This window comes from Macaca fascicularis, chromosome 15 (genome assembly GCF_037993035.2).
Source record: "Macaca fascicularis isolate 582-1 chromosome 15, T2T-MFA8v1.1".
Classification (NCBI taxonomy): Eukaryota; Metazoa; Chordata; class Mammalia; order Primates; family Cercopithecidae; genus Macaca; species Macaca fascicularis.
The window spans coordinates 39,316,405-39,342,731 of NC_088389.1; the positions used below are offsets into that span (position 1 = coordinate 39,316,405).

A 26,327-nucleotide genomic window follows, 5' to 3' on the forward strand; every position below is an offset into this window, starting at 1 on the left:
CTTGGAGTTTGAGTCCAGCCTTGGTAATATAATGAGAAACCATCTCCATAAAAAATAAAAATAGCCAGATATGGTGCTATGCACCTGTACTCCCAGCTAGTCAAGGAGCTAATGGGGAAGAATTGCCTGAGCCCTGGAGGTTGAGGCTGCAGTGAGCCATTGTCACAGCACTGCACTCCACACTCCAGCCTGGGTGACAGAGCTGAGACCCTATGTAAAAAAAAAAAAAAAAAAAAAAAGATAAAAGAAAGAAAAAAAAGATAAAAGAAAGAAAAAGATATTTTTGCATTTTGGAAAGAAATGGGACAATTTCTTACTTAAGATAGTAAAAGCGGTCCATAATTCAATAAAATGTACAGCTGGAGATTATGAAACACAAAGAAGAGTTTCGTTTTTACATGAGTGCATGAAAAATATTTGTAGTGGAAGCAAAGACATACTAGAGAATCATAACCTCAGAGACCATGAGGTGGGAAAGAATAAGCAGGCTTAAGAAACAGTTGTCAGAGGAGACTTGGCTTTATAAAGACAAGAGGAGAAGGAACATTTGGTGACAAGGTTCCTGATATAAAGGAGGCATTTATAATGGAGATTAGGTTATAACTGGCACAGAAATAAAGGTCAAGGAAATTTTCAGAAACCAGAAAGCATAGATTTTAAATGACAAGGTAAGGTAGGATGTGTAACTATATGTGTGTCTGTGTTGTGAGAGTACAGATGGGTGAAAAGACTTGTATTTTAATGGTGGATAAGGATGCTCAGGATGAGAGGCAAAACTGTGTCAACTGCCCTTTAGATTTCAGGACAATTCAGTCTGAGATTCCAAATCCTTTTGAAAGCAATGAAGTGAATTTGCAAATTTCTAAAAAAAAAAGAGAGAATTTAATGTGACAGAAAATGTATTATACACAATGGTAAAATAATGGTTCAAAGTCCTCAAAATTAAAAGAGATATATAGGATGGATATAAACCAAAAAATAATTAGTTAACTCATGTCGTTTAAGAGATTATTTAAAACAACCTTTCCCGCACTTTGGGAGGCCGAGACAGGCGGATCACTAGGTCAGGAAATAGAGACCATCCTGGCTAACACGGTGAAATCCCGTCTCTACTAAAAAATACAAAAAACTAGCCGGGCGAGGTGGCGGGCGCCTGTGGTCCCAGCTACTCGGGAGGCTGAGGCAGGTGAATGGCGTAAACCCGGGAGGCGGAGCTTGCGGTGAGCTGAGATCCGGCCACTGCACTCCAGCCTGGGCGACAGAGCCAGACTCAGTCTCAAAAAAATTAAAAAATTAAAAAAAAAAATAAAACAATCTTTCCCGAAGGCTCAGGATATTAGTTAGGACTATGAATGAGCTTTAAAGACAGGCTGCCTAGATTTGAGTTTCAGTTTCATCTTTTTGCAAAATGGGTCTTAGGGAAGTTAATTAAACCTTATGTTGCTTCTTTAAGATGACTATAACAACAATAGTCATCTTGTAGAAGTATAAGACTTATACTTATAAGATGTATAGAAGTATAAGTCTCATACTTCTATAAGATGTATAGAAGTATAAGTACAGATGTATAGATTCTATAAATCTGATAGATTCTATAAATCTGTATGTTAGAATACATCCATAGATGTATAGAATCTATGTATACAATCTATACATCTATGGATGTATAGAAGTATAAGTCTTATCCTTCAAAATACAGATTTATAGAATCTATACATCTATGGATGTATAGAAGTATAGGTCTTATCCTTCAATAAGATGACTATAACACATCTGTAAGATGACTGTAGGAAGGCCAAGTGGGTGGATCACAAGGTCAGGAGATCAAGACCATCCTGACCAACATGGTGAAACCCCGTCTCTACTAAAAACACAAAAAAATTAGCTGGGCATGGTGATGCATGCCTGTAATCCCAGCTACTTGGGAGGCTGAGGCAGGAGAATGGCTTGAACCAGGAAGTCAGACGTTGCAGTGAGCTGAGATTGCTCCACTGCACTACAGCCTGGCGACTAAGCAAGATTCCGTCTTAAAAAAAAAGACTATAACAACAATACTAACAAAATAAGAAATTTTATAATTATAAATTATTTAAAACAATTCTTGACAAATAGTAAATATAATTTGACAAAAGCGTTTGTTAAAACACACAAATGACACAATTTATTTATTCATTCCTCTACTGAAGGACATCTTGATTGCTCTCCACTTTTGACAATTTTGAATAAAGTTTATGCATTCATGTGCAGATTTTTGTGGGGACATTTTCAGCTCCTTTGGGTAAATATATAAAAACACAATTGCTGAATCATATGGTAAGAGTATGTTTAGTTTTGCAAGAAACTCCCAAACTCTTCCAAAGTGTCTTGTACCATTTTACATTTCCAGCAGGAATGAATGACAGTTCCTGTTACTCCACATCCTTATCAGCATTTGGTATTGTCTGTGTTCTGGCTATTGGCCATTCTAACAGATATGTTGTGGTAACTCGTTGTTGTTTTAATTTGCATATGATGTGGAATATCTTTTCATATGTTTACTTGCTATCTCTATATCCTCTTTGGTGAGGTATCTGTTAAGGTCTTTGGCTCATTTTTTAATTTGTTTTTATTTTATTTTTGAGTTTTAAAAGTTCTTTGTATATTTTGGATAAGAATCTTTTATCAGATGTGTCTTTTACAAATATTTTCTTCTAGTCTGTTGCTTGTCTTCTCATTTTCTTTACATCTTTTGCAGAGCAAAAGTTCTTAATTTTAATAAAATTCAGATCATCTATTATTTCTTTCATGAATTGTGCTTTGGGTATTGTATTTCAAAAGCTAACCCCATATCCAAAGACATCTAAATTTTCTTCTTTGATATCTTCTAGTAGTTTTCAAGTTTTGATTTTACACTTAGATATATGATCCAATTTTTGTGAAAATTGTTAGGTCTTAACCTTAAACCCAAAGGTACTGGTATTCAGAAGTGAGTCTTTGAGAGCTGATAAGCCATGATAGCAAAGCCCTCATGGATGGGATTAGTGACCTTATAAAAGGGCTTGAGGGAGAGAGTTTGTCTCTTTTTTTTTTTTGCATGTAGATGTCCAGTTGTTCCAGCACCATTTATTGAAAACATTATTTTTGCTCTGCTCCGTTGTATTGCCTTTTCTCCTTTTTTCAAGAACCAGTTGACTAAGAGCTCTCTTATCTGTTCCATTGGTCTATTTATCTAGTTCATAAATACCACACTGCCTTGACTAAAGTCCCTTCATAGTAAGACTTGAAGTCAGGTAGTATCAGTCCTCCAAGTTTCTTCTCACTCAATATTGGATCAGCTATACTGTGTGTTTTCCCTCTCCATCTAAGCTTGGGAATCAGTTGGTCAATATCTAAAAATATTACTTGCTGGAATTTTAAATGGAATTGCATTGAATCTGTAGATCAAATTTGGAAGAACTGACATCTTGGCCATATTTAATTGTCCTATCCATGAACATAAAATATTTCTCCATTTATTTAGTTCTCTGATTTATTTTCTCCAATTTTTGTAGTTTTCCTCATATAGATCACATACATATTTATTCGATTTATACCTAAGTATTTCATTTTGGGAGTTATATCTGTGGTACACTTAGATAATGGAATATTATTCAGTGCCAAAAAGAAAAAAATGAGCAATCAAGCTATAAAAAGACATGGAAGAACCTTGTGATGGTTAATATCATGTGTCAACTTGACACACATTGTTCCTGGGTGTGTCTGTGAGGGTGTTGTCAAAGGAGATTAACATTTGAGTCAGTGAGCTAGGAGAGTCAGACCCACCCTCAATCGGGGTGGGAACCATCTAATCAGCTGCCAGTGCAACTAGGATAAAAGCAGACAGAGAAATGTGGAAGGACTAGATTGGCTAAGTCTTCTGGCCTCCATCTTTCTCCCATACTGGATGCTTCCTGCCCTCAACATCGGACTCCAAGTTCTTCAGCTTTTGGACACTTGGACCTACACCAGTGGTTTGCCAGGGGCTCTGGAGCCTTCAGCCACTCACTGAAGGTTGCACTGTCGGCTTTCCTACTTTTGAGGTTTTGGAACTCGGACTGGCTTCCTTGCTCGTCAGTTTGCAGATGGCCTATTGTGGGACTTGAACTCGTGATCATATGGGTCAATACTCCTTAATAAACTCTCCTTCGTGTATACATCTGTCCTATTAGTCCTGTCTCTTTAGAGAATCCTGACTAATACAAATCTTAAACGCATATTACTAAGTGAAAGAAACCGAGATGAAAAGGCTGCATACTATATGATTCCAACAATATGACATTCTGGAGAATGTAAAACCATGGAAACAGTAAAAAGATTAGTGGTTGTGGTGGTTGGACAGTGGAGAGGAAAAATAGGCAGAGCACAGGTGATTTTTAGGGCAGATAACATAAATGATCTGTATGATATTATAATTGTAAATACATGTCATTATACATTTGTTCAAACCCATATAATGTACAACACTAATATTCAACCCTAATATAAGTTATGAACTTTGAATGTTCATGGTGTCAACAACAGTTCAATTGTCATCAATGTACCACTCTGGTGGCAGATGTTGATAATGAGGGAGGCCATACATGTATGGAGTCAAGGGATATGTGGGAAATCTATATACCTTCATCTCAATTTTGCTGGGAACTAAAATTGATCTAATAAATAAAGTATTTAATAATAATTTTAAAATAACATCCATACCACTATGGTTTGAATAGATGCATCTTTTAAAAATCCCTGTGTTAGAACTTAAACCCAAAGGTGTTGGTATTCAGAAGTGAGCCTTTGATAGATGATGAAGCCATGATGGCAAAGCCCTCATGGATGGGACCAGTCCCCTTTTAAAGGGCCTGGGGAAGTGAGTTTGTTTCTTTTTGCCCTTCTGCCATTTGAGGACACAGTGTTCATCTCTTCTCCTCCAGATGACTCAGCAAGACAGTTCCATGTTGAAGTAGAAAGCAAGTTCTTTCCAGACACCAAATCTACCAAAACCTTGATCTTGAACTCTTCAGCCAATAGAACAATGAGAAAAAATTCTATTGTTTATGAATTATCTAGCCTAAGGTATATTTTTCTAGTTGCTCAAATGGACTGAGACATTTACCAACTGCTTGACTTTGGGTAAATTACGTAAGCTCTATAAGTCCCAGTTCTCATATTTATGACATAAAAATAGAAAAATACGTGCCTCACAAAGTGTGATGATTAAATAAAGATTAAGTGGAGGCCCGGGCGCAACCACGGGCTCCCAGGCAGCCTCCGTCAACCGGACCCCGCCGCCCTCCTGATGCTGCTTGTGAACGCCGATCCGAGCCCGTGCGCAGCGGAGCGCGGGAGCTCGCGCTCTTCCTGACCCCCGAGCCTGGGGCCGAGGCGAAGGAGGTGGAGGAGACCATCGAGGCCATGCTCCTCAGGCTGGAAGAGTTTTGCAGCCTGGCTGACCTGATCAGGAGTGATACGTCACAGATCCTGGAGGAAAACATCCCAGTCCTTAAGGCCAAACTGACAGAAATGCGTGGCATCTACGCCATAGTGGACCGGCTAGAGGCCTTCGTCAAGATGGTCGGACACCATGTCGCATTCCTGGAAGCGGACGTACTTCAGACTGAGCGGGACCATGGGGCCTTCCCGCAGGCCCTGCGGAGGTGGCTGGGATCCGCAGGGCTCCCCTCCTTCAGGAACAAGTCACCTGCACCAGTACCCGTGACGTATGAGCTGCCCACGCTGTACAGGACGGAGGACTATTTTCCTGCGGACACCAGGGAGGCACAGCACCACCCCCGCACCTGCCCTCGGCCTTTGTGAGCTTTGTGGTCTTCCCATCAGGAATGCTGGAAAAGTGACATTGTGTACATGCTGCAGCTTGGGCGTTTTTTTCTTTGTATTGCTGTTTATTTTGTATTTTAAAGAGATTTTTTTAAATGTCGAGATGGGCTCTCACTATGTTGTCCAGGCTGATCTCAAACTCCTGGGCTCAAGTGATCCACCTGCCTTGGCCTTCCGAAGTGGTGGGATCACGGGCAGCAGCCTCCGCGCCCAGGCTGCTGCCATTTTCGGATTTCCTCCCTGCCTCATGTGAGACTACAGGGTTTGGAGAAGCAGTTGGAACCCACGTGTGGTGCCTCCCACGTTGGCCTGCCTGGGGTTCTACAGGGGTTGAGGGGCCAGGCCTGGCCGGGGCTGATGGACAGTGGGGACTTTCCTTCTCTCCATGATGGCTTTGTAGCAGCTCCATGGTCCTCTCTGTGATGGGGTTTTGCACGGGGTGCGCTCTGCCACTGTGGTGGGTGGATGGGTGGATGGGTGCTGGTTGTGTTGCCTCTAGACCTCGGTGCCCACAGCCTTGAGGATCCTTCCAATAAAGGTGTCGAGAGCTAAAAAAAAAAAAAAAAAATTAAGTAAGATAGAGCAAGTAAAGCACTTAATATATTACATTGCCTATAGAGGTCAAAGGGTATTTTTCATTACCTGTTACTACCTGATATAGTTTGGATATTTGTCCTCACTCCCATCTCATTTTGAAATACAACCTCCAGGGCTGGGAGTGGGGCATGGTGAGAGGTGCTTTGATCATGGGGGTGGATCCCTCATGAATGTCTTGGGCCAGCCCCTTGGTGATAAGCAAGCTCTTGCTCTGAGTTCACAGGAAATCTGGTTGTTTAAAAGTGTGTGATAGGCCGGGCGTGGTGGCTCAAGCCTGTAATCCCAGCACTTTGGGAGGCCGAGACGGGTGGATCACGAGGTCAGGAGATCGAGACCATCCTGGCTAACACGGTGAAACCCCATCTCTACTAAAAAATACAAAAAACTAGCCGGGCGAGGTGGCGGGCGCCTGTAGTCCCAGCTACTCGGGAGGCTGAGGCAGGAGAATGGCGTGAACCCGGGAGGCGGAGCTTGCAGTGAGCCAAGATCCGGCCACTACACTCCAGCCTGGGCGACAGAGCGAGACTCCGTCTCAAAAAAAAAAAAAAAAGAAAAAGTGTGTGATATCTCTTGCCCTGTCTCTTGCTGCTGCTTTCAACAAGTGATATGCCTGTTGCCTTCACCTTCTGCCGTGATTGAAAGCTCCCTGGGTGTCACCAGAAGCCAAGCAGATGCCAGCACCATGCTTTCTATAAAGCCTACAGAATTGTGAGGTCAATTAAACCTCTTTTCTTTATAAATTACCCAGTCTCAGGTTTTTGTTTTGTTTTTGTTTTTGTTTTTGTTTTTGTTTTTTGAGACAGATGGAATCTTGCTCTGTCGCCCAGGCTGGAGTGCAGTGGTGCAATCTCAGCTCACTGCAAGCTCCGCCTCCCGGATTCACGCCATTCTCCTGCCTCAGCCTCACGAGTAGCTGGGACTACAGGCGCCCGCCACCGCACCCAGCTGATTTTTTTTTCTGCATTTTTTAGTAGAGACGGGCTCTCCCCGTATTAGCCAGTATGGTCTCGATCTCCTGACCTCGTCATCCACTCTCCTGGGCCTCCCAAAGTGCTGGGATTACTGGCGTGAGCCACCGCGCCCAGCCTCAGGTTTTTCTTTATAGCAATGCAAGAATATCCTCATATAGTACCACTATAATAACAACTATTTATAAAAATCACCACAATTATTTTGAATTTAAGGTTTTTAGACTTCATAAAAAGCACAAATTATCTGGAAGGAATTGCTTAATTAATAAACTTTAAAAATATTTTGCAGTATTTTGTATTTTAATAAAACTTAAAGCTTCTTCTTCAGTTGATCATCTTTTCTCTTAAAAATTCCTCATCATATATTGATATCATAAACAAAAAAGCATATCTAAACATATATTAAATATAAAATAAACAATAACAAGCATATTATTCTTAGCAGAAAGCAGAAAAGAGAAATCAATTCTGTTGAAACAGGGAGAGGGACTTTGAACTATACAGACATTAAAAAGCTACTCAGGTGTGCAGAAGGAGGTTATACAATTCAATGAAACTAGGCACAGTATACATTTTGTACATAATGCATGCAAACGAAAATCAGAAGAAAATCAGTATTTATTTACTTTCTACCATGAGAATGTGTTGCTCTTGACCAACATGATTGTCTGCATTTTTCCAACAGTTGAGTTTCTATAGGATATGCACTATGTCCTGAACACTCTCGTGTACTTATTACCTACCAAACTTCCTAAAATATAGGAGGCATTTAATAAATATTTGATAAATGCATGTATTCATAAAGAAATCAACAGAAATCTAAAAACAAGTGACTACCTTATCCACAGGGAATGGAATGGATAGAGGAAGTGAACATCACACATTTTTAAATCAAGATTGTATGTTTGTTACAAACTAATCTGAAATATTTTGTAATTACTATTTCTAAGGCATTATTCATGAAGAAACTCTACTATTGAGTTGTCTTTCACCTCCTGTCTCTTTAATAAAAACTGAAGAACTGACCACAAGTTTGCTACTATTTATGATTTTGGTATTAGAAAACCATGGGGATTCCTTCTTCCCTTATGAGACCAAATTCTCAAACTATTTTTGCTACCCCATATGTAAATTTTACTTCCTCCAGTGTGCCTTGATGCATTTACAATGATAACACTGTCAGTCTCGTTTTCCCATTCTTTCATAATTGTCTGAGTACCTCCTCTAATATCTTCTGTTTGTTAGTCATTGATGACTATCTGCCCCCACCCCTCATTTTTTTTTCCATCTGTAAAGTATCAATGTCTGCCTCGGAAGGCCTTTTTATACTTTCTGGGGTGTCAATTTTTGAATTCTGCAAAAGTAATTAAGATTTCCCCTAGTTCTCTTTTTAGTGCATTTTCTTCATTTTAAAATCGGTTGTTAAAATTCAAGATGTCTTGTAACAACCCCTCCTGCAATTAAGAGACAGACGTGTGTCTGGATGTTTTAGTAGGAGAAAAAAAAATCATTCAGCAAACAGCTGTGGTTCAGAAAGGAGCAATTCTGTGTTGTCCATGGTGCTGAATGTGATTTTCTGTGGGTATGGTAAGGCATTAATGGCTTGTCCAAGAATCCAAATAGAATTTGATTTTTACCAAGCACATGAGCCAGTCTGGAATGTATAATAGAAAACTGAATGCATATAGATTAAAAGTAGAGTGCATGTCACAGCATTAAAATATAACAATTTGATTCATTGTTTTCCCTCCATAATTGGAAATGTTTTAAGTAATACAAACAGATGTAATGTTTGATTCCCATCATTTAGGAAGATGTTTCTTCATGAGTCTTGGATGTTCAAATTTTTCTCTATTACTTAACTGATGAGATTTGTTTCTTAGCTCATTACTTACTAGTCAAATAAAGCATAAATTCAAAGAAATTTTATTTATTGCAAAGGCATTTGTTGAAGACCTAATATGCACAATGTCTTATATACTATATGTTTTTGCAATACATATTTAAGTGTTATAATACGTGTCAATATCATTTATTTTAAAAGTTTACTTTTGTGGAGAAGGCATTTGGCTGCAACATCCTTAACTATATGTACAACTACTTAGGCCTTGATGAATAAAGGGATATGAAATTCTGAGTGTGAGACTGGTCAGATTCTGACTTAAGCACTGAAGCAGAATGTGAAAGAGTCTTTTTTAAAACTTATGCTAGTGCCTTGCTCAGTGCTAGATAATCCTATCAGGATCTAGGGACAGAGAAAGACAGGATGGAGAGAAAGATTTAAATCCAATTGAATGCCTGAAATTTGTCTACAAAAGGGCAGATATGGCATGTGGATGCTCCAGTGAGATCAAGTGGTTTAAGGAACCTTCGATGACTGTTGGTGCATTACCCATGGGTTCTTTCACTTTGAATTATTCCACTATGAAATACTCATCTGCTGGCTGCAGAGAGAGGATGACAGAGAGAAAAGAAACTTCTTTGCCTTGTCTAAACTTTGTAGAGAGACTGTCACACATAGGGCAGGCTGTCTTCTCTCATTTGTGTTAACAGGCCCTAAATCACTCTTTCAATTCACTGCCTCTTACTGTGGGGACCATAGTGCTTGGTTCTTCCAGTATGCCGTAGTTACAGAGGGCTCCCATGAAATGTTTCAGTAGGTGCATTGAAGGATTTCAACAAGCCCTCCCCTCCCAGCTATTCTACTAACCATTACTTTCTGGACACATACATTCCACCAAACTAACGAAACTCAAAGTAGCATTGGCAGTAAAATTCTCATGAAATCTGAATGTGCTAATTAACATCTACCAGTGTTAATATGTGGAATTGACCTCTGTGAACCTTACAATTAACACTTTTCTCAAGACGCTATTCTGAGTATGCATTTTCTTTGGACTTCACACCCTGACCTTTTGCTTGTATCTTATAGGCCCATTTTATGAAGTAATCCTTTTCCCTGTTGTTAAAAGCAAGTGCTCAAGTCACGGAGTTGCATATGAGCACTCCAAATCACCATATGCATGACTTACTCCAAAGATTCTCACTGGGTGAGATGTTGGCAAATTTTGCAGGGTGATTCCAGCTTGTACTGTACAAGTCACTGATTGCAGATAATTTACCAATTTTTGGTCCCCCAATATTAATTTCCTATTGAATAGTAGTAGCATAACTATGGAGAAGGCACCCGTATGCATTTCCAAATGCATTTGGGAAAGATTTACCACCTAAATTGACAGCCATTAATAGCCCTTTCTTGCAGTGAAACTACCTTGTGAAATAACTACAAGGGTTGTAATTAGAGCTCCAGTGTCCTGGATTCAATTCTTAGGTTGTCTTGGTCTCATGAGAGTCATATATAGAGGAGGTGAATTTAGAAAATATAAAGTCAGTACAAAGTACCCTCTGAATATTTAGATAGGTATGGTTATAATTTTTTTTCATTTGTTAAATGTGTATAATTGCATCTGTCTTACCTAGAGTTGGGATTATTTTTCTCTTCAGTTAGGTTTATGTTTATGAGAAAACCACTATAAAATTCTAAGAACTATTACAAATAAAAATGTGTTAATTGATTTGATAAATTTTTAGAGTGTGTGCCAAAAGTACACTATTTTAATGCAGGAAATTTTTTATGCTTTCTTTATTTTATTGTTTCAAATTTAAATCTCAAAAATTGGCTAAATACCTTTCCTAAGCTGTTTTTTCAAACCAGTTACCACCATAAGTCATTTAGAAGAAAGAAGTACTTTGTAATGGATCTGAATGGAGTTTATGGTATTACGTTCTTTGACAGTTGTGCAGCCCTAGGCATGATCGACACAATTGGTGGGTGCTCTCTGGAGATCCCCTAAAGATTCAATAAGTGGAATAAATGGGCAATGGAGAATGAAGTGAGTTGGAAAAGTGCCTGGTTGACTTAATAAATACTAGAAAGGAAAGACAGGGCAGGATTTATCTTCCACAAATACATCTGTTTTACTTGGACTATATACACACATGCATGCATGTATTTGTGCACACATGCATGTACACACAGGTGTGCACACACATGCTGCAATTTGTCTTTTACTTTAAATGTATCAAGCTTTCTTGGGCTTTATTCTGACAGTAAGTTGACCCACCTTGACTTCAACTGTAGTTAAAGAAAACCCTACCTCATCCAGAGCATAATTTGTCTCTGTCTGTTGCTGTAAAAAGCCATATCTCTGGTGTTTGATAGTCAACCAAAGATAGAGAAGACAGCCTAAGGGTTCTCAAGCTGGAATTGCTTCCATGTAGAACTGTTTATCAATGTGCTCACTCCACTTTCTCAGCTTTTTTCTTCTGAGGCTTACTTTCTTAATGCAAATACCTTCAAGCTACCCCTGGGAAACCTGAATGTCTGAATTTGATGCACTCTTATGCTAACCTGGTACCCTGGGTCCTTTTAATTAATATGTAATTGGAATTACCAATATTTATTGAAAAATGATTTGATGCTAAATACTTAACAGACATAATTTAATTTTTATAGCAAATCTATGAGGTAAGTATTGGTATTATTCTTATTTGATTATTGAAGGAACTAAGATCCACGGAGGTCAGTAGAGATAATAAAAATCCAATCATAACAAAAGCAGAAACTGAGACTTAAACACAGTAACCCAATTTTTCTTGATTTAAAAAAAATATTCTAGCTTTCTTAGGAATTCAGTTTCAAATGGTATCTCCTCTCTTATTCCTAAAATGCCCATGGATTTCTACATTAAATTCAAAACTATAGGTAATGAATCAAGAACATCAAGACAAATATTGAATGTCTTCATTCAATATTTCCTGTTAATTCTAGGAAATTTTACACAATCAAATAAGTTCTGATTTCTGTCTATCCTAGTTCATGTCTATGCAGCCTCTTCCATCTCTAGGGAATCATCAGTATAAGCACTGGGCTTATCTGCAGCTCACAATCTGCAGCTAAGAAATCTTGAGACGCAGGAATTATCTAGGCTCAGTCTGCCAGCACCATCGCATTCAGCTCACTGAGGTCTGTGTTTTGAAAGCTGTGGATTACAGTTATCCTTCCTTCTTCTATTCAACATTTTCAGTACTGTTGTGCTATATCTGGTTTGTTTTGTTAGTAAAGAGAAGTGTCAGGGAGCTCTCTTGAGAGAGAATGAAGGGATTTATAACCCTAGATTCTGCAAGGGAAGGATAATATTAACAAAAAGCAAACAATCAATAATGGAAATTCCAATACCATTGCATCTTCAGAAAGTAAGATTTTTTTAGTAGCTACATATTTATAGAAAATGTTTACATTATGTTCTTTGATTGAATATCAGATTCTTATCTGGGTAGGTCGAATCTAATTACATGGGTTCTTAAAAGTAGAGAATATTTGCTGACTGTGATAAGAAAGAGTTATGACTATGGAAGAATGGTCAGAAAGATGCAGTATCATTGGCGTTGAAGATGGAATAAGGGAGGCATAAACTAAGAAATTAGGTGGTCTCTAGAAGCTGGACAAAACAAGGACACAGATGTTCTGCCAGATCCAGATAGGAATACAACCTTCCTGACATCTTGATTTTAACCCAGTGAAAATCTTGTCAGACTTCTGACCTATAAGCTGTAGAATAACATGTTTGTGTTAATTTAAGTCACTGACGTTGTGGTATGTTTTATGACAGTTAAAGAAATACAATAAGTTTGACTACTTAGACTTCCAGACAAGCTGAAATCTATGCTAGATTTCCCATCCCCGGCTCTCCCTAGATGTCCTTACATTCACTTTTTTTTATGGCATCTAAACTGAGGTTTAAGTCTGCTACAGTTTCTAAACAAAACTTGTCTATGCTGCAGACTTGGTTCCATGAATGGTAAAGTGATAACAGTCTTAAGTTTAAATGTTGACATCTGCAAATCATAGACATTCCACATCCATTGTCCAAGAATGGCCCAGCCTGTAAGACTACACTTCTTGATTTGTGGAACAAATATCTATTTTATACCCAATATGTAACATTATTATGCTGATTCCAGGAATCCAGGAGAAAACAACATGGACAAAATCCTTATCGATCTGGAGTTTGTACCTTAGAACAAGGGTCAGCAATTAATGGTCCATGAATCAAATTCAGTCCACCACCTGTTTCTATAGTTTTCTATAATACAGGCATGTGTTATAAAAAAAAATTCATTTGTTTATTTTCAATGCTGCTTCTTTGGTAAAGGGGTAGAGTGGAGTAATAACAACACAGACTGTGTGGTCCACAAAGCCTATGATATGTATTATCCAGCCATATCTAGAAAAAGTGGGCTAATCCTTGCTCTAGAGGGAAAACAGACAATGAAAAAAATGTACAGATATGAAGAGTATTATGAAGAAGTATAGAGTGCTCTGGAAGTACCTTAGGGTATGGAGATGACATATAACCAAATCTGACGTAACTAACACTTGGGTTACAGGTCATCACACTGGCTTGGTATCCCTTGCTTTCAAGCATCTCTACCTTCATTCTGTCAGATCCTAGTTTCCTATCATTTGGTGGAATGAGACAAACAAATATACAAACAGACAGAAAGATAGGCAAGCATTATCATGACTTAAAGTCCCAGCTCTCTAACATCCTTGCTGTGTGGTGTTAAATAATGACATTAAATGGCTTCTGAGCTTCTTGTTTCTAAAATTGTCATAATTTTTGCAAGGATTGTTTGTAAAACTATACAGCAGTAGCTTGATTGCATCAGTGATCCCACTAAAGACATCTATGTATCCACAGCCTCTGGTATCTGGACCCACTCTGTAACCTTTTGTGCCCTCCTATATTAATCAGGGTTCTCTAGAAGAACAGAACTAATAGGATAGATGTATATATAAAGGCAAGCTTATTAAGGAGTATTAACTCAGACTATCACAAAGTCTTACAATAGGCCATCAGCAAGCTGAGGAGCAAGGAAGCCAGTCCGAGTCCCAAAGCTGAAGAACTTGGAGTCAAATGTTTAAGGGCAGGAAGCATCCAGCATGGGAGAAAGATGGAGGCTGGGAGGCTAAGCCAGTCTAATCTCTCCAGGTTCTTCTGCCTGCTTTTTATTCTGGATGCTCTGGCAGCTGATTAGATGGTGCCTACCTGGATTGTGGGTGGGTCTGCCGCTCCCAGTCCACTAACTCAAATGTTAATCTCCTTTGGCAACACCCTCACAGACACACCCAGGAACAATACTTTGCATCCTTCAATCCAATTAAGTTGACACTCAGTATTAACCACCACACCACCCATGCTGACTTCTACCTTAGCCCTTTAACTTTCTTTGGTCAATGGAGACATAGAAAATGTCACACAAGGAGAGACTCCAACATGTCTTTATGTGTTAATGCTTCCTCTTTTACTTCTCAGCCTTCCCCATGAGAACATGCCTAAGACAGACTGCTGAAGAAAGTAGCAAGTGGAACAGTGCTCAATCAGCCTGGTCATCCCAGCCAAGCCTTCAGACATGTAAGCGCCCTCCTCCGATCTGCATAGCTGCCTGGCGCAAACACTGTTGACCACTCTTGACTGAGCCCCACCGAGATCAGCTCAGAACAGTAGAACTGACCAGATGACTCTAGCCTCATGAATAAATTTGAGCGTTTATTTTATTTGCCTCTGAGGTTTCATGGTTGATGTTTTCATTTATTTTATTTATTTTTTTTTTTTTGCAGCAGTTAACTGAAGCATATACAGGAAATGAGATAAACAATGTGCCTAGCATGTACTCAATAAACAGTACCTCCTACCTTCCCAACAGTGTCACCTGTATGATATAAATATCAGCAGGTGTTATTTCAGAGTATGCTGTCATTATTACACTGGTTGGAGTGATGTTTCACTTCTCCTGGGTTTCCAGGTAACAGCATGCTTGCAAACACGCGCGCGCGCGGGCGCGCACGCACACACACACACACACACACACACACACACACACACACGGTTAAATAAACTGTGGATCTCACCATCTGCATTCTTAAGTAAGTACCTGCCTGTTGCATTCTAAGGGGACCAAAGTCCCCTCCAAATCTCAACTTGCTTTCTCTTTAGGGAGCCGCTGTATCTCCCACAGGCTCCTTTTCCCAGAAGAACTGAGCAAGCTACATCATGTCGGGGTCAGCACCCCCGGGCTTGTGAAGTAGGTCTGGAGACGGTTTCCAAAGAGACGTGTTATTAAAGAAACAATGCCTTTGTCTCTGCAGCAGGGCTAAGTGCTGTTTATTTCCAGATGCTTTCCTGGAACACGGGGAAGGGAGTGCAGCTGCACGTCATTCATGGAGTGGCTGAAACAGGATGGGGGACAACACCCAGAGGAAATGAGCAGGCTCATTCAGGGGTGGGGACATGATGCAATTTGTTGTCCCCAAAAGAGAAGGACTCAGTTTCCTTCTTCATGGGCCTGCACCTGCTCCAAATTTCAACACTCTTGTTTGTTTGAATGACGCCATCCATTTCTTCTTCACCTAATCTTCTAAGCTTTAGCAATTTTTAATTTATCCATATAAATATATTCTTAATTCTTTTTTCTCACCCCTCTATTATTCATTTTGATGAAAATAGTAGAGATAAATGGCTCTGAATGCAGGCTCTGCAGAAAATCTGATTCAGTCAGAATCCATCTCCATTTATTTTTGGACAAACCTTCTTCAAAACTTGCTTTCATTAGCAGAGATGGTGATGCGAGCCTGTAATCCCAGCTACTGAGGAGGCTGAGGCAGGAGGATCACTTGAGCTCAGGGGTTCAAGTCTGCAGTGAGCCCTGACTAAGCAACTGCTCTCCAGCCTGGGTGACAGACCAAGATCCTGTCTCAAAAAATAAAAGAATTGAAAAGGAAAAAATAAACTTGCTTTCCTTATAATGGCAGATGTAAAAAAATAGTGCTACATTGTAGGTGTGTTTTGCAAAATAAATAATTCAGAATTAAATGTTTATCTCAGTATTTGGCAAAGAGCAAGTAGTTAGTAAATATTTGTTCTTAACTATCATCACCATCATTTTAGTCTTATTGGTATTATTATTATGGCTGAATCCTAGTGTTTGTTGGACTAAACATCTCACAGCTCTTCCGTTTGTCTATCTGAGTCCACCGTCCCTGTACTCACTATGTAAAACACCTCTCTGACTTTCCAACTAGCCTCACGAGTTTCTCTGTCTTGTTCCTAATCTTTCTTCACTGGCCCATCATCTTTTTCTAGGATAACTTCCACTGTTTGTTACATCATGTGTTAGTTTCCTAGAGCTTCCACAACAAAGTGCCACAAACCTAGTGACTTAAACAACAGAAGTTTATGTTTTCCACAGTTCTGGAGGCTGTAAGTTTGAAATTAAGGTATTGGCAGGGCATGGCCCCTCTGAAACTTTTAGGGAAATACTTCCTTGCCTCTTCCTACCTCCTGGGAGCTTGCCAGCAGTTGTCAGCAACGGTTGGCTTGTAAATGCATCATTCCAATCTTCATAATCTCAGGGCATTCTCCTTGTATGTCTCTGTCTTCACAGGACCATCTTCTTATAAGAACACTATGTGTGTTGAATTAGGGGCCCACTCTCCTCCAGTATGATCTCATCTTCACTAATCACATCTGCAATAATCCTATTTCCAAGTAAGGTCTCATGTTGAGGTACTGGCAATTTGGACTTCTAGATATATTTAGGCAGGAAGAGGACATTTAAAACGTGGCTTTTCAGAACCCACCCCAGTTTATCTTCAGGCCCTGTTCCTCGCCAGTCTCTCCACACTCTTCTCTCTGGCTATAAGAGTACTTTTAGTGAGCTGATGATTCCATGACCCCTCTGCTTCCTCAGAGCCTTTTCATTGGCTGTATACTGTGGCTGTCACATAGCCAATGCCCTCCCTTGGTTGATTTTCCACCTAATAATACCACCTATTATAAGAAACCCTCTGGGTAGTGTTAGGTGTCCTGCTGTCATTCCTCTATGCCTTTTGAGGGGTTACTGCCTCATGGCGCTTATTACATGGCTTTCTAACACTTAATTACTTTTCTGTCTCACCAACCAAGCTGGCCAGGTCTGCCTTTTGTATGGCTAGCTCCTAATGCATTGTCTCTTACATAGTAGATTTCAAATCATTACTTGTTAAACGAATGAATAGCCATCCATTATGATGACTATTAACTTAAAATATTAAATAACAAATGTTGGTGAGGATGTGGAGAAATTATAACCCTTGTTACAATCTCACATTGCTGGTGATATTGCAAAATGGTGCAGCCACTGTGGAAAACAGTGTGGTGTTTCCTCAAAAAATAATAAAGGTAGGATTACCACTTGAATTACCATGAAAGAAGTAATTTTACTTATGAGTATATACCCAAAAACATTACAGGCAGGCACTGGAAAAAAATATTTCTACACTTATGCTCATAGCAACATCATTTACAATAGTCAAAAGATGAAAGCAACCCAGTGTCCACAGATGGATGAAGATCAATGAATAAACAAAATATGATATATACATACAATGGAATATTATTCATTCTTTAAAAGGAAAGAAATTCTGGCACATGCTACATCATGATGAACCTTGAAAATGTTATGCTAAGTGAAATAATCCAGTCACAAAAGGGTGAATACTTCTGGTTGCATTTGTATGTAGTACTTAGAATAGTCAAATTCATAAAGACAGAAAATAGAATAGGGGTTTGTAGGGGTGAAGGGGAGGAGGAAATGGGAGGTTATTGTTTAATGGGTATAGAGTGTCAGTATGGGAAAATAAAAATGTTCTGGAGATAAATGGTGGTGATGTTTGCACAATGACAAAAATGTATTATACTTAATGCCACTGGCCTATAAATTTAAAATGGTTACAATGGTAAGTTTTATGTTATATATATTTCCACAACAAAAAATAAAAACTACCCCAACCGCTTCCCCCAGAAAATAAACGAATGAGTCCTATATATATACCCTGAGATGTCTGAATCAATCATTTTTGAATGATTAACTGAAACTGAATGCATCTCTATGCTGGTCACTGTCCTCAGCACTATGCAAATACTAATTCATTTAATCTTCCTAACACCTTATGCTGTAGGTAATATTATTACACCAATTTTATAGATGGATATACTGAAACATAGAGGCAAAGCAATTGTCTTAAAGCTAACAGTTTGTATGAAAGAGAATGGGCTTAGAACAGAGGCAGTCTGGCTCTCCAGTCTGGACTGTTAACTCTCATAGCTCAGATAATGTTAACCACTGCAATAATCAAAATATTCAGGGATCTAGCTTACAGGTACAGCAATGTCCATACTACTTAGTATCCACGAGGGCACTCAAATCAGCCCCATATAGGCTTTGTTTCTACAACATCCTTCCATGTTCCTTACTCCAGGAAAAAAACCTTCCACCTATATTTTTAACATTTTCTGAAGTTTCTTGCCTAAGTGATTTTCTCTACATTATTTTTTCCTGATTATCTATTTCTGTGTAAAAGCTATCCTGTAACTTTTAATACTGCAAAACAGCCAATTGGCTTTTCTCACAATTTTGTGTGTTAGAAATTTTGAAGGGCTTGGTTGGGCAGCTTTTCCCTGATCCATGTGATACCCACTGGGGACAGCTTAGGGTGGAGGATGCACTTCCAAGATGAGGGCTTCTTTTTTTTTTTACTATCATTTTTTATTTTTTGAGACTGCGTCTCGCTCTGTCGCCCAGGCTGGAGTGCACTGGCAAGATCTCCACTCACTGCAAGCTCCACCTCCCAGGTTCACACCATTCTCCTGCCTCAGCCTTCCGAGTAGCTGGGACTACAGGTGCCTGCCACCACGCCCGGCTAATTTTTTTTGTATTTTTTTGGTAGAGATGGGGTTTCACTGTGTTAGCTGGGATGATCTCGATCTCCTGACCTCGTAATCTGCCCGCCTCAGCCTCACAAAGTGCTGGGATTATAGCCGTGAGCCACCGTGCCCATCCAAGGGCTTTTGAACTCACAGGTTGGCACCTCAGTGCTTCTTGCCCTCCTCTCCCCTCCCTTCCTCTCTCCTCCCTTCCCCTCCTCTTCCCCTCCCCTGCCCTTCCTTTCTCTCCTGTCCCCTCTCCTTTTAACTTTTTTCTCCTCTTCTTCTTCTCCCTCCTCCTCATCCTTCTTTCTCTCCCTCTCTCTCTTTCTCTGCCTTCACATGACTTCTTACTGTTCTAGTATACGGTGACTTCACTTGCTCGGGCTTCTGAACAGCATGGTGGGTGGTCTCAGGGCAGTGATATTTTTTACATGGTGACTGGATTCCAAGACACGGATAGCAGAAGTTGCCTAAAGAGTTAAAAGATTTGTTTAGAACTGGCACAATATCATTTCCAACATATTCTATTAGTCAAAACAATCACAAGACCAACCCATATTCAAGGTGCTGAAGACATAGGCCCCACCTTTTGATGGAGTAATGGCAGTTTCCATTGCAGAAGAGCATGTGGAATGAGAGGTGTCATTGTGCCACCTTTGTACAACACAATATTTCACTATCGATAGTTGCACTGTATCTTTATCTCTATCTCTATATTTATATCTATATCTAGTTGGAATCACATTGCTTATTGGGAAAAGACTTTGCAGTTGAACTTAGCAGACATATTTCTGGTTCTCCATTTTCAGCTGATGGAAATGGGTACCTGAGTCAAGTTTTCTAAGTCTTTGGACGTTGTTTCTTAAAGTTATAAGATGAGAAACCTGGGTTACATGAGTATTGGAGGCCTTTCTAATTCTAAAAGATTGTGACTCTATAAAAATGCTTTTGCCAAGTATATAAAATTACACAAAACAGATTTTATGACTTTTAAAGGTTGATTTATTCACAGTGCCTGTCTACATTGATCAGTTTCACCATATAAATGTCAACCATTTTATTTTATTTGCACTGATGGACCTAACCAGGGTTAGCAGTACATTTTGACCAGATCCACAAGGTCACAGCCAAATGGAAATTCCTGTTAAACATCATCAAAGATCATCAAAGGGGGAACAACAGATAAGCTTTGCTTCATGCAGCTGCTGTGATTGTGGCAAGCTTTTGGTAAGTGAAAGTTTTGTAAATTTAGTTGATTCTTAATTACGTTAGAAACACTTGTTATTTAAAAAAACTCCAGGGTGACTCACATATATATGTGTTTCTATATATACATATACACATACATATGTAAATATACACACACATACATAAAGTGCCTTTGTAATATGAATCTTAATGGCTTAATTAATGTTTTGCAAATTATAATTTGGGTATCTCCAGTGTTCTTAATACTCAGCCTACCCGTATTGCATAGTCAAATATTTCTATGATATTTCTTCTGTAGAACGAATTGATATGCAGGCTGATATCTTCCAAACAGATCAGCCAGACATATTTTTTCAAGTGGAATTTTATCTCAGCTGTCCAAGTCAATGTTTCCACTGCTCAAATTCATCAGCTAATTGCCACCATATCAGTTTGACTTTGACAGCCAGTTCATTTTCTACTGTTTTTCACTGCTTCTTTCAAGTCAGTCATGTTATCAGTTTCTGCCTGACTCACTTATTCTTTAATAATTTCCTTTCTTTTTGCTAAAAGTATGTGTGCATGTTTTGTTGACTGTAAATAAATAAATTCTTGCTACAAAAAAATTTAAACAGCACCACCATTTATAACGTAAGGTATAAATGATTTCACTCTCTTACACTGCAAGCCTCTAAGATGACCACTGTTCACAGTTCAGCATGTATTTCTTTGAAATTTTCAAATTTTTGTTTAAAATTTGATAAATTATAATCACCTGTTAAGAAAGTACATATAGAACCACATTATTTTCTGATTTTGTGTCATAGCCTATTGAATTATTTTCAATTCATTTATGAAATTGACACCTCGATTTTAGATATATCAGCTGCTTTTTTTCTTATTTGAATATTATATTGAACATATTCACCCATCTACTAATTATTTACTTAATGTAAATTCTTAAAATTAAAATTCTTAATTAAAGTCATGTGGACATATTTCTTTTTTTTAAGGAAATTATAGTCAGAACAAAAGTGCATAAGGATGCTTGTTTAACCATATCGTTGCTAAAACTAGACTTAGGAATCTTTTGATAAAAATGTTTTTCTTTCTCTCCTTTAATTAGTACTGGTAGGCATCTTTTCATATTTTTCTGGTTATTTATAGTTTACTTTTGATAACTATATAATACCTTTAGGTTTTCTCATTCTGATGCATTTTAACTTTCAATATAAAGTTTTTCCAAACAATTTAAAAGCGTTGGGGTTAAGTCTTTTGAACGGACATCATAATGAAAATAATTCATGCCCAATGTAAGTTTTACTCACTTATCCAAACTTACTCCCTGCTTTTCCTCACTATTCCAGCTTGAACGTTCCTTCCCATCTTTCTCACACACTGTGCTCATCATAACTATTTGACAATTACTTATTTATCCTTCAAAAGCTCATCTGCCCCATAAAGCTTTTCTGTCTCCAGTTCAGTCTCTTCCCCATCAGTGCCTCTCCTAGTTGACACCTTCAGAATCCAATTTTGTGACACCTTGCATTTCCTTCTCTTGTTGCCTTCAAGAGCAAATAATTCCTTCTGGTCTAGAATAAAATTTAGTTCATTTGAATATTATTTGAATTCATACAATGGATTTAGAAAATCTCAAGGGATCAATAAATATTGGTAGAATGGTTTATCCATTTCTAATATTTTGCCTTTACCATAAGCCCTCAAATTCTAACTCTTCTTGTCACTCCAGTTTTGAGCTATTGTGCTAGCTAGTAGATACTAGCATGCTTCTATCTCATTCCCTTTCATCTGCTAATGGATTGCATAGGCTTATCTCCTGAGAGTGAATACATAACATGGGTCTGTGCAAAACAAATGAACAAATGCATAAATGAAGAATGAATGAATAGTCTATTTTCCTGACCACCATAATTATTTGGAAATGCGTACATGAACCAAGCCTTATCATGCTTCCCTGGGACTTTTCTGCATGGAAATATTGCTCCTTCCTTGGATGTCATGGTAATACAAAAATGTCAACTGGACTGGCAGTAGCATTCTTCAGAACACTGTGACTGGACCCGTTTAAAGATATAGAAGAGTCAATATATAGACAAAGAACAAGTGTGAGAAGGAATCTAATGGACAAATAATTTGAGCCCTGAATCAGGGCATGCCTGCTCTCTGTATTTCTTCTGCATCTCCCATATATGAGAATCCCAAGAACTGGCTTTAATATCTTTGGGTTCCTCTACATATTATGGAACTATTGCTAATAAAAACCATTAGACCCTTCTACTTCCCTGCCAATCTGGAACGTTCCCTTTGGATTTTCCTTCTTAATTTACCAATTTCTGAATCCTAGATTAAGATTCTTACCCCTTCCTTAAGCCTGCCACTAAATGCTCGTCTAAATGCTTTGGGGAATTCCTGTGAAATATTTTTCATTTGATTGGAAGAGTGGTTGGAATGGAATTCAAAATAGAAGAGAAAGAAAAGTTTGGGGAATGCGCAAAGAAATAAAAAAGGAAGGGTCACAAAATTGTAGCACATTTGTTATTGGATCGTTATATGCACATTTCATAGTGATGAATACTATATCATGACAAAAATAAATGCATATAAAACATTTTAACAAAACAGGACACAGTGTTGCATACATACCATCATTATAATATAAAATAATAGTTATTAAGAGTAACAGAAAAGAAAAAAATAACTTTTTGCTTTTAGTGTGGTAAAATTATAAGCGAGATTCTTTTCCCTGCAAATATTTACATCAATTTTACAGCTTAAATAAAATGTTTTTTCCTCTATTTTCCCAATTTTCTACGATGTGTTCATGGTGCATGTGGTGGGGGCTGAGAAGTGCGGGAGGAGAGAAAAACATGTGGACCCAATAATCTCAGCTCCATTACTTCTGTATGGGATCTTGTCAAGATGCTAACATCTTTAGTCTTAGTCTCACCTTCCGTAAAATGATGAATAAAACTGACATGGGGTTCCAATGCAAAAGCCTACTTTTTAAAATGTAAATAAATTATGTACCTTAAGTGTTGGCTTATTAAACTTTTAAGGCTATTCTTTACTTCCCCAAAGAACATATCTACTTCCATTTTCTCGATGCACATGAAACACTCATTCTACCACCACCACGATTTTAATAGAAACACAATTTTTTTTCTTCTTCAAAAATGTTAACAGGACAAATATATTGAATTCTGATTACTTAAATTTGTCTCCTGTGTTGAGGAGACAATATAGAATAGTTGAGATATGGTGAACTGAAGCATGTATCTTTGGTTAAAGAATAAAGCAACTATTTATCTCCAGAAAAAAATGTATCAAGTCACATTACAATAAAGAAACAACCTGTATAAATCTCAGAAATATACATTTTTAAAAATAAATCCACTCCTTGAACCACGAATTTGCAATCTCTGTGTTACATGAGATGTAATGGATCTTTCAGTTCTGTGGTTGATTAGAATTTAATTAGTTATTATGTCTTTGGAGTCTAATAGGAGGACCTGTGCATTGAACATAGTTTGTTTTTGTTACTCAGTATTCATTTACTCTTCTTTTGCAAAAATCTCAGATTTCATTTGAAGAGTGGTATCTTTCCTCCACTCTCAATCTATATATTCTGTTGGAGTTGAGTCCATTTGTAGCTCTAAGGGGAGTTTAAGGAAATAAAATGCTGCATACTGCTAATGAGATTGTTTCAGGGATAGATATGTTGCTATGTCAAGCTAATCAGAGACAAAAGACTAAATTCTGGGATATTTTTTAAGCTATCAGAAAAGCAGACTCACCCTTTTTTTTTTTCTGTTAGATAGGATTTAAAAAAGAGGTAACCCCAGAAGATACTGAAAGCAATATTAGAACCAAGGGAAAACAAAACTCTAAGAAAATAGAGGCAAAATAGAGAAAAAACACATGATTAGGAAGGAAATAATGAATTCTCATCATATCATTTGTTCCTCTATATCCAACATCATCAGAAAATACTAACCTTGGTTCTTGGAACATGGGATCCGTTAAATATTTTTAACCTAAGTTAAGCTAATTTGCTTCTGGGTTTCTGTTAATGGAAACCAAAAGACCATGCTGTTACATAGCGGGAATGATTGGGGTGGAATGAGAAACATCTTTAGTCCAGAATGTCCTCATTACAAGAAGAAAGAAAGAAAAGAAAGAAGGAAAGAGGAAGGAAGGAAGGAAGGAAGGAAGGAAGGAAGGAAGGAAAGAAGGAAGGAAGGAAGGAAAGAAAGAAAGAAAGAAAGAAAGAAAGAAAGAAAGAAAGAAAGAAAGGAAGGAAGGAAGGAAGGAAGGAAGGAAGGAAGGAAGGAAGGAGAGAGAGAAGGAAGGAACAAAGGAAGGAAGGAAGGAAAAGAAAGAGAGAAAAAAGAAAGAAAGAAGAAAGAATGAAAGGAAAGAGAGAGAGAAGGAAGGAAGGAAAAGAAACAGAGAAGAAAGAAAGAAAGAAAAAAGAAAAGAAAAGAAAGAAAAAGAGAAAGAGGAGAGAGGGAAGGAAGGAAGGAAGGAAGGAAGGAAGGAAGGAAGGAAGGAAGGAAGGAAGGAAGGAAGGAAGCAACCTCGTGATAGCATGAGTCTGCACTAAGATGTTGAACGTTTTACTGAAGCATGGCTAGGCATAATGTCACCATGTCCCAGCACCATTTCCAGACATTGCTCTTTTGAATAAACATCATCCGCACCTTCTCTTTTTACAGTGGAGAAAGAAATGTTATTTTTCTTTCTTCCCTGTTGCCATATTCCCCTGCGGAACCATTTCAATTTAGTGGAGTAGAGAGGGACCCAGCAGTTTGCATCTACTGTTATGAATGTGGTACTTGAAATGCCAGAGTCAATGACATGAGACGCAGGGCTTCATTACTTCTCAGCTCACCCAGACTCAGGCTTCCCAGGACCCAGAGATAGTTTGCTGCCAGAAAGATACATTTGAATTTCAATGTGTCAAGTCTCTCTTCCTGTACTTTTCTATGTTGCAAGCTGCAAATGGCTTTTAAAATCTTTTGAACATTGCAGTGACTCAGCTCTCTGCCTTTTACCTCTATCTAATACTAAATTGGATATATTTATTTCCAAGTTGTTATAATAAATAAAGAAATACGCAGTCTACGGAAAAGCATGAGTCTACAATCGCAAAACATCCAGTACACAAGAACATTTCATCAGAGTCCACACTTCAGAGGAGAAAACATGGAGAAGGCGAGGCACAGAGCATTTGGACAGTGAAGGCCAGTTCTGAGGCTCGGTTCTATCTTTTCCTAAATGAGTACATTTGATGAAATGGCTGAACCTTTTTCCAGTCTCAGTGTCATCATAAAATAGGAATGATAATAATGTCTACTTTCACAAAATTGTGATATATTTCATTATTGAGAGCTATTATTAATCATAACCATTTTGCAGTGAAGAATTAGGACTAAGAAAGGGAAAATTTACCCATTCATTCAAGAACTATTAAAGGTGTGCCATAACAAAGGAAGGAAGGAAGGAGGGAAGGAAGGAAGGAAGGAAGGAGGGAAGGAAGGAAGGAAGGAAGGAAGGAAGGAAGGAAGGAAGGAAGGAAGGAGGAAGGAAGGAAGGAAAAAAAGGAGGGAGGGAGAGAGGGAGAAAGGGAAGGAGAGGAGGAAAAAGAAAGAAAAGAGAAGAAAGAAAAGTAAACATATGGAATCCAGAGTCAACCCAGTCATACCAGAATTCAAATTTTTGCCCTAGCCTTTAATAACTTTATGACTTAGGACTTTATTTGTTCTGCCTCCCATTCCTTGCCTATAAGCAGATTTACCTCATTGGGTTATGGGGAAGACTTTATAAGATTAAAAGCAGTAAGTTGTCAGGGTAATCGCAGTCATGCAGTAAGTAGCTAAACAAGTGTTAGCTGTTTTTA

The 26,327-nt window shown here is 38.4% G+C and overlaps 1 long non-coding RNA gene and 1 pseudogene across 1 annotated transcript in view; one reads left to right on the plus strand and one right to left on the minus strand.

Moving 5' to 3' along the window:
* LOC123569177 (uncharacterized) overlaps nucleotides 1-22,448 on the minus strand; it is a 67,261-nt gene extending 44,813 nt beyond the window's left edge. Inside the window, exons 1-2 of the long non-coding RNA XR_010581720.1 lie at nucleotides 22,398-22,448; nucleotides 19,571-19,689 (exon numbers count right to left, since the gene is read on the minus strand). This is a non-coding gene — a long non-coding RNA (uncharacterized lncRNA). The remainder of the gene's footprint in view (nucleotides 1-19,570; nucleotides 19,690-22,397) is intronic.
* LOC102135472 (breast carcinoma-amplified sequence 4 pseudogene) lies at nucleotides 5,288-6,409 on the plus strand (annotated as a pseudogene).
* Nucleotides 22,449-26,327: the final 3,879 nt, after the last annotated feature.